Source organism: Strix aluco, chromosome 9, assembly GCF_031877795.1.
Source record: "Strix aluco isolate bStrAlu1 chromosome 9, bStrAlu1.hap1, whole genome shotgun sequence".
Classification (NCBI taxonomy): domain Eukaryota; kingdom Metazoa; phylum Chordata; class Aves; order Strigiformes; family Strigidae; genus Strix; species Strix aluco.
The window spans coordinates 27,749,280-27,762,783 of record NC_133939.1 but is presented as its reverse complement, the minus strand read 5'-3'; the positions used below and the strand labels follow the sequence as shown (position 1 = coordinate 27,762,783).

Here is a 13,504-nt window from a genome sequence, read left to right as displayed (position 1 = left end):
GAATTGTGTCCATATATTATACAAAAAAAATGGTATGTCTATCTATATATAAAGTTCTGTATTTCCAGAAGACATATGCATTTAGACATAAAATACTTTCATTATAGGACTGCATGCTATTTAAATAAGGACAAAATAAGAACATTTTAGAGGTAAAATACAAAGGAAGGCAAACAAACAGCATTAGGAAGATCAAGGGTGTTAAGACCAGCCAGAGAAAAATGTTTCTCACTGAAGAAGGCATGGGAGTCCTTTCCCACATCCACCTCTGCTCACTGCCCAATTACACAGGACCATTGTTCTCTATTTTATCACTCCTATTATTCAGCACTAAATGCTCTCAAAGTGGTGCTGGCAATCATGGGCATTGTCGGTTCTTGCCTTTCTGCGCTACCGCAAACAGATCGCAGGCACCCTGGTGAGATGCACCTCGCAATCTATGCTACTTTCATTTCTCATCAGACTTCCCTAAACAACCATCGGTTCTGAATTCCAGTGCTAACAGGCAGTGCTCTACGTGAAGCACCTCAAAAGACACTTACAGCATCCTGCAAACTTCCCTACGCACCGCTATGCAAAATAACACCATTTTCTGCATTACTTGCTGTCATCTCGGGTGAGAGCTTATTGTTATTACAAGGGCAATATGCTCTGGGTGGAAAGGATAAATGGCACTGAAGTATCTCTTATCTGAAGGCGCTTTAGATTTAGTAATGTTGAGGAAATTAGTTAAAGCTTCCCACATAATCTATGGTTATGGTTCCCACAGGTTTGAGGACAAATCTTTGTGATCTGTGTTGTCTTAGGTCCAGAGCACAATTTCATTTATACAACATATTAATTCTATAAATCATAGCGTTATGTGGTTTAAATCAGGAAAAATCATTTTACTCTAATGCTAATCTGAAGGTTTAATTTCAGTTTTGCCTCTGAAGGCACGCTCAGATATGTCCTCCAGAAATGCGACTGCCTTGGCCAGAGTCCATCCTTCCCATCTGCTCCTAATGCTCCTCCTCGAGCACCCCACGCTACACGGAGGATTTCTAAGGCAGACACAACCACCAGCACTTCTTTTCCAAAGCGACGGCTGAGCGATGCACTTTCTTACAGCTTGGAGCTTCCACTTTGGCAACTGTGGCATTGGTAAGCACTGCTGGCAGAAGAGCTCATAAGTCAGCCACTGAGCATTATCTGGTTTTCAAGGACGGCTGCAATTTCTTGCATCTCTGCCCAGGTCATATCCCTGCGCTTTGTTTTGTCTGTTTTAATTTGGGCTTTGAATATCTCCAAGGGTGGAGGCTCTGCAGCCTCTTGGGGCATCCAGAGAGCCATCCTCACAGCAGAAAAGGATTGTGTGAAGGCAAGAAGCACCGTACATACCAATGCGAACCCCATCATCCCAGTACAGCTGTCCTTCTGCAAACAGACTGTCAGTCAAAGCGACTGTGAGTCCCATCGGGTTTTTTCGGCTATGGAAAACACAATAATTTTTCCTCAATTTCCTCAGCTAACCACATTTCATATTTCTCAAATGTTAGAAATATTTAGAAATATTGTATGTCAATCACTTGATCTCCCATATGCATCTTCCTAAGTATATACTATTAAATTTAAAGAAGACCACTAGGAGGAAACCAAAAAGAAAAACTAGCCATAAATTTCTAATGGACATAGATTCTCTGAAGACTGGTAGTCCTTATATATAATTGTGCAAAACTAAATTTTAAATTTTCAGTTAATCAAGCCTGTAAAAATTATTAGCAGGTCTTTGCCAAGGAAGGATGTATCCGCCTCGGATATGCAGGTTGATATGTTCCAAGGGAGCTGGTAAAACTTTGAATTGTCCCCTAAAGCCAATATCTTCATCCTATGTACGAAAAAATAAAAAAGCCTTCTACTGAATTGTCCTCACTTTACAGGGGGTTTTCTTAGAATGACATTATGATATTTTGCTACAGATTAATTAGGAGTTCTTACTGAAAATCCTCTCGTTACTGCAGGAGTAACAACCTAATGGTTTTAGGAGTGCTGTTCAAGTAAGACTTGATGTTAAAAGCTCGTATTTTCAATCTTGTGCTTTTTCGTTGAAAGGAAACTTGCTCTATCTAAGAGAGAACTCTATTGTTAGAAGAGTAATAACTACAGAATTTTTAGTGGAAAATTGTAATAAGTAGAGCAAAGGAGTCACACTTACTCATGGAGTATGGGGCAGATCACAGTGCAGCCATGGACATGGGCATCATACATTAACGTGTAGAGATAGGGCAACAGGGTGTATCTTATATTCAGCACATTCCTGGAAATCTCCTCAAATGTTGAGTTCCAGGAAACAGGATCTTGCCTCTGAAAGAGAAGAGATCGTTGATAATGAAGCTTGAAACAAGAAACCAACGAACAGATCAAAGAATTTGGTAATGTTTACAAAAGGCTTCACATTTAGCACCTCTTCTCTTCCATTTTATGTTTCTCTGCTGACTTCATAGAACCTATTTGTATTAGTAATTATCAAATGTGCATCGAAATCAAGAGCAAGACAAAGCTGAAGAAATTTCTCCACTGAACCAGAGCACCTTCATTCATTTATTCTTCAGTTAAGGAGTAAGTGACACTAAAACCAGTAGGCATCACTGTCAGCCCTAAGAGGGGAACTAGAAAGAGGGAAGGTGAGAGAAACCCGGGGGAAGTACTGTAAAAAAATGTTCAATGCAACGTGTCCCGAAGGCGTGACACGGCCCAGTGTACATAATTTATTATCCCTCTTTTCTGCAGGGCAGCACTCAGGACTTGCAAGAAGAGACCGAAGCACTAATGACTGATGTCAGGGAGCACTTCCAATCTTTATTAAATGTATTGAACAATACCTTGGCAAATTGAGTAAGACTGGAAGCAATATGATAACCCTGAATCTGCATTTTTAAAGGCTTTAAAAGTCCTATCGAAAGGTGTGCCGCTGCAAGATAAAGCACAGAGTTTTTGAAAAGGAGACTTTAATCCATTAGATATATGCCATACAAATAGCTCTACTCTGCTAGACCTGGAGCTTTAACTGGAATAGAAGTGCTGTTTCCATTTTTTTTTTTATTTTTCCAGTTATCTTGTTTTACAGCTTTCTACAATATAGTCCTTAGCCAGCACAGACCTACATTTAGGCAATTATTTTCCTTTACTCTTAAAAGAAATACAATATCTGATGGTGGCAAATGTGCAAAGCACAGAAATTGCCAAGCCTTACTCCAGAATCTTATTACACTCCTCTATTTTCTCACTTGTTGTATAATTATGGACAATTAGGGCTGAGAGCACCAAGGTCAGTTTTGCTCCTTTAAGTGTGCTCGCCATAAAAGTGCTCTATTTTAGTCTTGCTGGTGGAGTGCGCTTAAATAGAAATGGCACACAGGGAAAAATACGTAGGAGTTTGATTCAGTCAAAGCAAACTTAGAATGTGCTTCCTTCAAGTGGTCCAAATCCCAGAGCAGCCCTTCTGTGGGCACAAAACCTCCCAGGTGAGGGGGAGGCTTACAGCAGAGTTAGCATATGAGCTAGCACAACAGCTCCCAGGTGAGGGGGAGGCTTACAGCAGAGCCAGCTCGTGCAATGTTCTGGCTGGTCTCTATATGTGTGTTGCAAAGGCCCAGCTGTTTAAAACATTTAAAAAATTGCAACTCACCCTTGTTCCTTTCTGATTGTGATTCCTTGAATAGGGGTAAAATGCACCCAGCTGCATCCAGCGAAGACACAGCTCATACTCCGAGTCTTTGAAGAAGCCACAAATATCAGCCCCTGTCTGAAAATTTAAAAATGATCCAATTGGAATACTACAAAATCATGTACAGCATCAGGATAATTAAAGGTAAGGTAATAATTCATTAGCTTACATAAGATATTCCAAAGAGACTGAACTCCATCATACCTGAAAGGAAAAATAATTAATTACATTTCTCCCTTCTTTGGTACTAATGGTTACATAGATAATACATATTCAACAATTAACCCCATTCGTCAAATAATTTTAAAAAAGATTTAATTTTCTTAAATAAAGCCTTGGCCATTGCCACAAAGTACCTGCAAAGGCAACCAAGTAAGTTTTACTTTAAAAACAGAAAAAAAAAAAAAAATCGTTGATATCAGGGGAATTTGTGCTGCCCAGTTGCTCCACCAAGGATACCAGCACCCTTCTCTGCAGCACGTGCTGTCTGTCTGTGCTGTGGGACTGGCAGGGATGCATTACTGCTCCTCTTCCTTAGGACCCTTCCTCTGCAGCCGTGCACACGTCCTGAGAGTCATTACAGCAAGATACTAAGCCACAATACTAGTTAGAAAGCCACACTGATTAAATCATGCTGCTCTCCAATGCTAGCTCCACAATAATTGCCTAAACAGCTGCTTCAATAAGGCACTATTTACTTATTTTTCTACAGGATTTGCAGCTTTAGTGACACTATAATTACAGCAAAAATACACAAGTCACTTAAATTACCGTAGTAATTAAACTAGACTAATGTGCTGTAATTATTTCTTCCAAGACAAACAGTAAGTTTTCTAGTATCTTTTATTTCTTTGTAACATACTATCAAACATTTTGAGCCTCTGCTTGGCTTACCCTACTTCAACAATGCTTTGGAAATTGGAGCTAAAATTTCAAATGTAAAGAAAGTCTATGCTGCACGTAGAACTGCTCAAGGAGGAGCTCGGAACAAGAGTTTTGCTGACTCGAGGTGCCAGCTCTCTGCCTCAGGACTGAGCCAAAGCTGTATCCATGAAAAGCAATTACTTATGTCAGAAAACCCAAATTTTCCTCAAAATGGTTCCTGTATTCACTAGCACAGGTTCTGATTTTCAAGTCTATGCAAAAGCCTCATTACAAAAGAAGAGCATTAAGCCAATATCCAGAAGCTCCCTGTCTCTAGCGCATGGAGAATCAAAATTACACCAAGTTACATAAAAAAATTGCTGTTCACTTTTAAGTTACAGGCTTTTGTAGTTTTGTGTGCTAACGATCTTCCTGTTTGGATGGTTTGGTATTAGAGTAAACTATTATTAAGTCATGTCTTCAGTTGCACAAGCAGTTAGTACGAAATATTAAATTGGGAACTGAGATAGATAGATATTTTTTTTGTAAATAGCATTTTTCTATAAATTTCAAGTGCAAAAATAGCTGTATGAGCTGTGCAATTTATCGGAATCATTTCTGTTACGGCACCTCTCAAGAGAAGGGAATATTTCGCTACATTTTCCGTTCATACTTAACACACAGAAAAGATGATAATACTCCTCTTAGTGTCAAATTATTGTCTACTTACGATGCCCCAATCGCATGTGATTCGGCTGACAGCAGAGGTACCAGACTTTCCTTCCTGTCCTGTCAGCAATTTCTCTCCCGCCTTGACTGGCAGCGCGGCAATGGCACGCTGCCAGATATAACATCCACTCAGTCAGAAATTCAAGCAGCCTTGATATTTTCTTTCTTTATGGTAATATCAAAGTTACCAAGGGCTTTAAGGTCGTTAAGACCTATAAAGAAACACTGTTCCTTGCTTACTCATTGAATTGGAAATGAAACGCACAGATATATTATCATTAGATCAGACGTTATCTAAAGCAGGCTGGGGTACTATTCAGAAAGGAACAGATAACGACGTTTGCCTTGGAACTGACAAAATAAATTCTTAAAAGTAAAGCGTGATGCATTCAGTTTGCATTTTAAAAGTCACTGTTTCCCCTTTTCACGACTACTCCATTTGTTTTAAATAGAGGACGTAATCCAGCCCTTCTTAAATTAACATTCTGAAAAAACTAGATTCATTCTCCCTCGCTAGGGGTACAGCATAAGGTGAAAACAGTATCAACCCTAGGAATAAACTTGGCTATCCCAGGAAAACCAGAAATAAAAAGTATTTTATATTTTAATTACAGTAATTACGTGAGACTATCATTGAGTAATTACTGTTCCCAACAGCTGATGCAAATGTTCAGACCTGTTCTCCATTCTGCCTTGTGAATGAGCACCCGAGCGGTGTCTCTGGGCTGCCTGCTCTCGTTTGCAATGCAGAGCATCGCCCCGGGATGGCCTTGGTGGCTCTCTCCTAATAGAAATCTCTGCTGAAAAGGCAACGTGTTGTCTTTGAATGCGTTGGGACAAGGAAACGCTCAATGGCAAGTAATTACATCCAGATTAAACTATATGAGAAATAGCACCGTGGCCATCTCCTTTCGCAGCACAGGTCAGCAATTTAGCTTGCACAACATAATGTTCAGAACTGGTGTAAGAAGAATTGCTCCCCAGCTAGGTGAGCAGTAAGTTTCTTTAGTACCAGAACTGGGTAAGCTGTCTTTAAAATGTACCTTGAAAACTGTGTCTGCTCAGGGCCAGTGCTTTTAAAGCTGCTAAACTCAAAATGAAGACTTTTTCTGCTTGTCCCGAGACAGTCAGCGATGCAGCTGCAGGTGCAGACATGCTCGAGCAGGTGTGGTTTTTCCTTCTAGCTGTCTCCCACTGCAGAAGGTATTTACCACAGTGAAACCGTGGAAGCACAGCTCCAGCTCAGACCTGCACAGGCCCACCTCACCTTCTCCTGCACATCCTTTCCAGCAGCTCAGGTCCACAGCACCCTGCTTGCACCACGGGCGAGATCACTGTGCTGAGCAGTAACGTGACCAAAATGATACCAACTGCCAGAGCTACAGCACTGCTGCTCTGACTTTGGAACATCAAACCCCACTTCCAGCTCGACAGAAGAATTGCAGATATTCGGAATGAAAAGAAAGATTTTTCAGGAATGTTAAATAAACTGACCATAAGAATGTAGACAGAGAATATTAATTTGCTACATGTTTTGAAAACACCAATACTATATTACCTGAGTATATGGTAATTTAGAAATACTGCAAAACCCTACCACATTACCCATACAAACAAAAAACTGGGTGAGGTGAGGGGAAGGTCCATTTCTGAATATTAAATTCCTGACAGTTCCTGAGAAACTGTTCATAATAACTGAATATAACAGTAAGCAACAGAAGTACTTTAATAAACCATTAATAAATACTTGCTACTTAGTAGTACTTTATACCAGTACTTAAATAAAGTGAAGCTAAGGGAGGTATTTCAAGTATTTTAATATACAAATAAATGCTAATGAAAGGATAATAAAGGGATATACCCAAAGTGCATTAGATATTCAGACCTTTCCATTGGCTTTATTCACACAACTTATCCTGAAAATATACACTGAAAATTACATCCTATTTATCTAAGATCTCCTGACAGCAAGATCAAAATTACTTTCAGTTTCCTGCTACAGTTGAACATAAACACTCAAAGTAGGTATTCTGAGGTTAGATGAGCTGATGTAGGTTAATGCATTGGCCTTCCACCTCTGGATACTTACCATCAATCCTGCTTAGTTGTTCACATGGAACCATGCCTGCTCCGCACATCTTAATTGCTAATGAATATTTATTCATCTGTCCTCACCAAAATCAAAGCCCCTTTCAACTTGAGCAAGTGTTCAAAACATACCCGGTCCATAACAGGACCAGAGCTTGATTTCACATGAAAAGTCATTTCCAAATGTCCACAATTACAAAAAAAATTCCTAATAGTGCAACAAAATCAGGACAGCCCCTCAGCCACTTCAGCTGTTGCTGGGTCTAGAGTAGCTAGCAGAGAATTTTGCTCTTTATACCTAGGATATGTGTCCAAGCTGTAAGTCTTAGCCTTAGAGGACCACTTTAGAGGACTAATTTAGTGGAGGGACCCTCTGAAGTTCAACTCTGCCAAGCCACACGATCCTGAATGTTTCTAGCCATGGGATATTAATAAATAAAACTATGTGGTAAAGAACAGCATGTCAGGAATTACGATTTGGAAATAGCTTCTCAACATGGATATAAACAATTAAGTTCACATAAGAATCAAGATTTCTTCTCAAAATGAGATCCAGAGGAATCGGTTTGACTTAAAACGTGCTTCAGTGACTATGAAGGCAAGACAAAGGGGATAGACCTTGCAGGCCATGGTGCTGGTGAAGCAGAAGAGGTAGCTGAAGAGGCAGATCTCAGGTGGATTCTATTTTTTCATAACTCTAATATTATTTCTTTCCATCTTTCAAAAAATACCACATTTTTCCTCAAATGAGGAAATCCTTTCTGATATGCTTTGGAAGAGCTTACACAGTTGCCAACTACCTTAGTTTCAGTGAGGTAAATAAAATCTGTTAGCATAGGCCAGCTGATGTCTGCGTCCCCATTTTCTTTGAATCTGACAAATCTGCCAGACTACTTCTTCCACTGTAACAACTATAAAAAGAAATCTATGATTCTGGAAACTTTTCTGTCTCATTAGTTTAAAGAAATCATTCCAGACACTGTTGTTCACATTTTTCTTGGGTTGGATCAGGATTGGGTTAACAATTAAACTTTTAATTTATATTTATACCTAATATATGTTGTCATACTACATGGAATCTTTGTCATATGTTATTGCTGGTCAGTACTGAATAGAAACACTATCTCAACTTCACTTTGACACAAATTAATCCTGCTAAGGCTGTTTCAGTTTAAAAGAATTTAAAAACTAAAACTTAGTCATAAGGTAGATTCTGTGAGTTCAAGCAAGGTGTAGGTCTTCCTCTCACTCTTTGGAAACATTCAGCTATATTTTTACAATGTACAAAGACTGTTTTCAAATTTCCAATATTTTGAGAATCACAAACACTACATTCATCTCCTTTCTGACTCTGTTTTAACTGATGCTTTATAGTTGTCTTGTTCAATAAATATCACTGCTGAGTTTGTTATGTGAAAGGAAACAGGAGTTCTTAGATACTTATATTAACTGGGAGAAGAAAAGACAAATAGCAAATTTTCATCCCAGTTAAATTACAGCAATTTGAACATGACTACACTTTGACTTTGTCAAATATTTTTCTTCTCAGTAAACATTGTATAAGAATAAGGAGGGAGAAAAGAATGTCCTTTTAAGATGCTATTGATAAAAGTTAAAAATGAAAATAAGATCATTTAAAATAAAATACTTACACTGGAAACTGTGTACTCATAGTAAATGTAGGCTTTACTCTCAACTGTACCTAAAAGGTAAAGAAAAAAGTTACACTTGCAGTGCAGAAAGGAACAGCATTAAAAACAGGAGTGTGCCACTGCTAGGAACCAATAAATTGCTAATTACTATCATTACTGCATTGAGAAGTGGCACTGAGTGGATTCTGTACAAACTGAAAAATAATATAAAATTATATTTTTTGATGAGGGAAAAATGAGTTTCTATATTTAACATGCTGCCAACTCAAATATTTAGCTTATTTTATCCAGTTTTACTGATCGTTTCACCTTGTTCTCAAGTCTTGATTCTTATTTTGTATTCCTTTAAAGCTCAGAATTTAAGATTCATTATCTTAACCCTTGTGGTAGAGCATTTCCATTTCTAACAGAAAGTAGTTAAAGCCTTTTCTTTTTCCCTGTTCACTGGGAATGTGAGAGGTTATTTGCCTTTTTAACAGCCTTCTACATTTTAAAAATCTCTTTTGTATTTCCTCTCTTTTCTTGCAGTTTAGATAACACAACTTTTCCCAATGAGGCATGTTTTCTGGACCTGTAACTGTTCTTGCTGCTCTCTTCCAGTCTCCTATTTACCTAAATCTGTGCAGAGGAGTGAAATTTTTAAACAGATTGATCTCTCTAACTAAAGCCCACCAAAGTTAACAGGAAGGATTACTCATTGCTTTTCTGCTATAACCCTAAGAACAGATTTTCTGGATAGAAAATCACTTTCCACAGGAATGAAGGAATTTAAATGACACAAAATCATGTATAATAAGGTTAAGTATATGCCATAGTAACTTGACTTCATTTGCTCTCTCTGTACATTTTCTTCTTCAGGCCAAAGATAAGCTCATGATTTAGTGACATTAAGAATTTAGTACAACTTTCATCTGAAAGTTTTCAGTTTTACTCTTAACATTGTTTCTTTGAGGAACTAAAAGTTCTCTTACATTTCTTTTTTCTTCAGCCAGTTTCCCAGAAGATCCAAATTTTTCCAAAAACTTATTGACATAAGCTTTTCTAAAATATACTAATATTTTATTTTACTATTATTCCTTCATATCTTCTCTTAAATGTAGATGCATAGCTCAAAGTTATTCCTTTAAAATACCCTAAATAAGTGCTTTTTATGGAAAACTGGCAATAATATTAATAACCTCTGTCACAGAACCATAGGAGAGGAAATAACACAAGACCAGGAAAAAGAATTTTAAAAGTTGAATCCATATGGCATTTTTTTCCATGTATGAAAAGAAAAATACTGTCATTGCAAGCAAACTGTAAACAGTTTCCCTGAAAAGACTGCAACCTGTAAGTTTTGAACAGGAAATAAAATCATAAGATGTTTTATTGTTTTGTTTCTCAACAGAAGTGAGTACAATAATAGCTTCGTTATTTTAGGCCTCGACAAAGGAGTACATATAGCTGTCACCCATACATATAGCAACCACCCAAGGCCTTCAATATTTATGGCAGCAATAATCAGCTGAATCACAGCTCTATTTCTTAAAAGCATCCCTAACTTTCACAAAATTTTAAAAAGTAGAGCCTTGAAAGTTTTTCTGGGAAATATGATTGGTATAGTTAAAATTAAAGAAAAGGGAGTTCTGCAGGTTGAATGCGTAATGTAGAGGACAAGGTAGCTATGCAATTCGGGAAGGGGGGATGAAGTTTGGAATCCCAAGAGCTGCTCGCTTTCATGGAAGTTTAGTCAGAGCCCTGGGCCCTGCACAAGGGGAAAAAATAGACTGTGACTAAAGATACAGGTAGTTTTTAGCAACTGGAGGATAAGCCAGAGAAACTGGACTGCTTAAGTGTCTAGAAGGTGGTTAGTTGCATCAGAAGAGGGTTAGTTGTATCAGAAGACAGAGGTAAGAAGGCACCAGTTCAGATACCATCTGTGGACCCGCATGATTAGACAGAATATCTCCATAAACAACTGTCTGCAGGATGTGGACCTAATTTTCAGGATTATAAATCAAATATGCACATAATATTGTCGTAGTATTTATTTTTACCTCAATGGTGGTATTACTCTTACTTCATACTTATCTGCACATTCTTACTGCTGCAGATTTTCCTATTTTTTAAACTACTTTTTTTCCCAGTGTAGCTAAAGAGAGCTCTGACACTTTTGCCACTGACAGCAGTCTATGGATACGGTAGGACATGAATTAGAGAAGATCGGGTCTACTTGAAATGCAACAGTATGAGCTGGTATACACCAAAACCCAAAGTCCTTAGCTCTGAATGTTATGATTTGTTGCAACTAAACCAATAAAATCTGTGAAATGCAAGTCCTTAAATAATTTTAATAAAAGCTTGAGTATTTTGTAAAAGGTCTTAAAAAAATTATTTTAGAATAACCCTTTGAGCTGCTTGCTGACTTTTCTAAAAAGTATAGAATAAAGGACAAAGGCTTCACAAGCGGCCTAAAGGATTTACGTACCCCAAACCCTTTTAGTTTAATGGAAACAGGACGCCTAACTAAACCCTCAGAAATCCCACAGTTCAAAATACTTCATTTATCAAAATTTCCTTCCTCTCAAGATCAAAATGAAGACTACATCTATGGTTATATAATGGAAAGGTTCTTTCCACTGCTCTAGAATGAACTCTGCTTTCCCTAGACACGCATGTATTCCAAAAGCATTAACTCTACTGAAAGCCAAAATAAATTTAACCTTAAATTAAAGATTTTTGTTGTTGTTGCTGCTGTTGTATGTTTGTTGGATTTTTTTTAAATCTTAACTTCAGCTGAATTAAATTGCAACCTTAATGTTACCCAAGGTATGTGTGTTGTAAATTGTTTGATGGAAAAAAAAACAGTGAGTAAGTGCTATCGATGCCAGTTCATCACAAGCGACGAGGTTGACAGGCCTTGGCATAATCATAGTGACTGTCCCAGGGGGAAACAAGTTCTCCGGCAGCTTTGCTAAAGGCGAGGTTGGCAACTTGACAACTACAGCCCCGTACACACTCACTGGCGTGCTTATGCACCAGTGTGCTGTCGAAACCAGATGGCATAAAAATCTTTGGCTCCAATACCATACTTTTGAGTTAACAAAATTTCTACTGTTTTCACAAGCAATTTCAATAATTCCACAGAGTTAATAGCAGTACTAGTTTTTTGATCCTCTACCGATTCCTAGTGTCGAACACTAATTATGTGTGTTCTTGTACCCGTTGAAGCTAATTTGGATATATACCAGAACATATATCAATCCTGACAGCATGGTTTAACAGTCAGCGTGCTAATGTACCAAACCTTTACATATCTAAGGCTATAGTGAAATATGAACAAGAAAATAAAATTAATAATAGTTACAGATTTCCACTTAAAAGTGCATCCCAGTTTCGGCTGGGATAAAGTTAATTTTCTTCCTAGTAGCAGGTACAGTGTTGTGTTTTGGATTTGGTGAGAATAATGTTGATAACATGCTGATGGTTTAGTTGTAGCGTTTATCCTAAGTCAAGGATTTTCCAGTTTCCGTGCTCTGCCAGTGAGCAGGTGCACAAGGAGCTGGGAGGAGCATGGCCAGGAGAGCTGACCCCAACTAGCCAAAGGGCTATTCCATACCATAGGATGTCATGCCCAGTATAGAAACTGGGGGGAGCTGGCTGGGGGGCGGATGGCTGCTGGGGCATTGCTCAGTAGGTGGTAAGCAATTGCACTGGGCATCACTTGTCTTTCCTGGGGCTTGTTATTCTCTTTCTTATTTATTATTTTCCTTTTTATCACTATTATTATTATTGTTGTTGTTGTTATATTTTATTTATTTATTAAAATGTTCTTATCTCAGTCCATGAGTTGGGTTTCTTTTTCAGTTCTCCTCCCCATCATTCTGGGAGTGGGGAGAATTGAGCGAGTGGCTGTGTGGTGCTTAGTTGTTGACTGGGGTTAGACCACAACAAAATGATGAAAAACTACTGACATACCATCAAGTATTGATAGCATATAACAACAGTGTCCTATTCTTGCTCCGTGAAATCAGCAGGAAGACTGAAACTTGCATGTAAGTCTGTTTAATCATACTTATTTCACTATTGATAACTGCTCACCTATAGGTTCTCCATCATCCCAGAACAAATCTCCAGAAGCTGCGTTGTTGTCACAATGCTTCAAATCCAATGGCTCAGATCATATCCACAAGTATCTCTATATCTTCTTTATTTTCACATTTTTCTGGGCTGGCATCTTTCAGATTCTTGCTTTCATTTTATACATTTAACAAATGTTTTGTCTTTCTCCATGGCATGTGTGTTACTGGCACTAACAATCATTATTTACAAGATTCTGCCACAGAACAAACCACAATATATTTGTTTTCTTGTTGCACCACAGACAAGCTGAAACACAGCAAGAGATGATGATTCTGAAGCAAATTCAGAGATGATACAAAGTTGAGGTGAATCAGAATATCAGACCCGATGACTTTGACTC

At 38.1% G+C, this 13,504-nt stretch overlaps 1 long non-coding RNA gene across 1 annotated transcript; it reads left to right on the top strand.

Annotated features, from left to right (window-relative positions):
• The first annotated feature begins 2,785 nt into the window (after positions 1-2,785).
• On the top strand, positions 2,786-6,736 carry LOC141927416 (uncharacterized). The gene is made up of 3 exons (XR_012624384.1): positions 2,786-2,942; positions 3,702-3,850; positions 6,484-6,736. It is a non-coding gene; the product is annotated as an uncharacterized LOC141927416 (long non-coding RNA).
• The last annotated feature ends 6,768 nt before the right edge of the window (positions 6,737-13,504 follow it).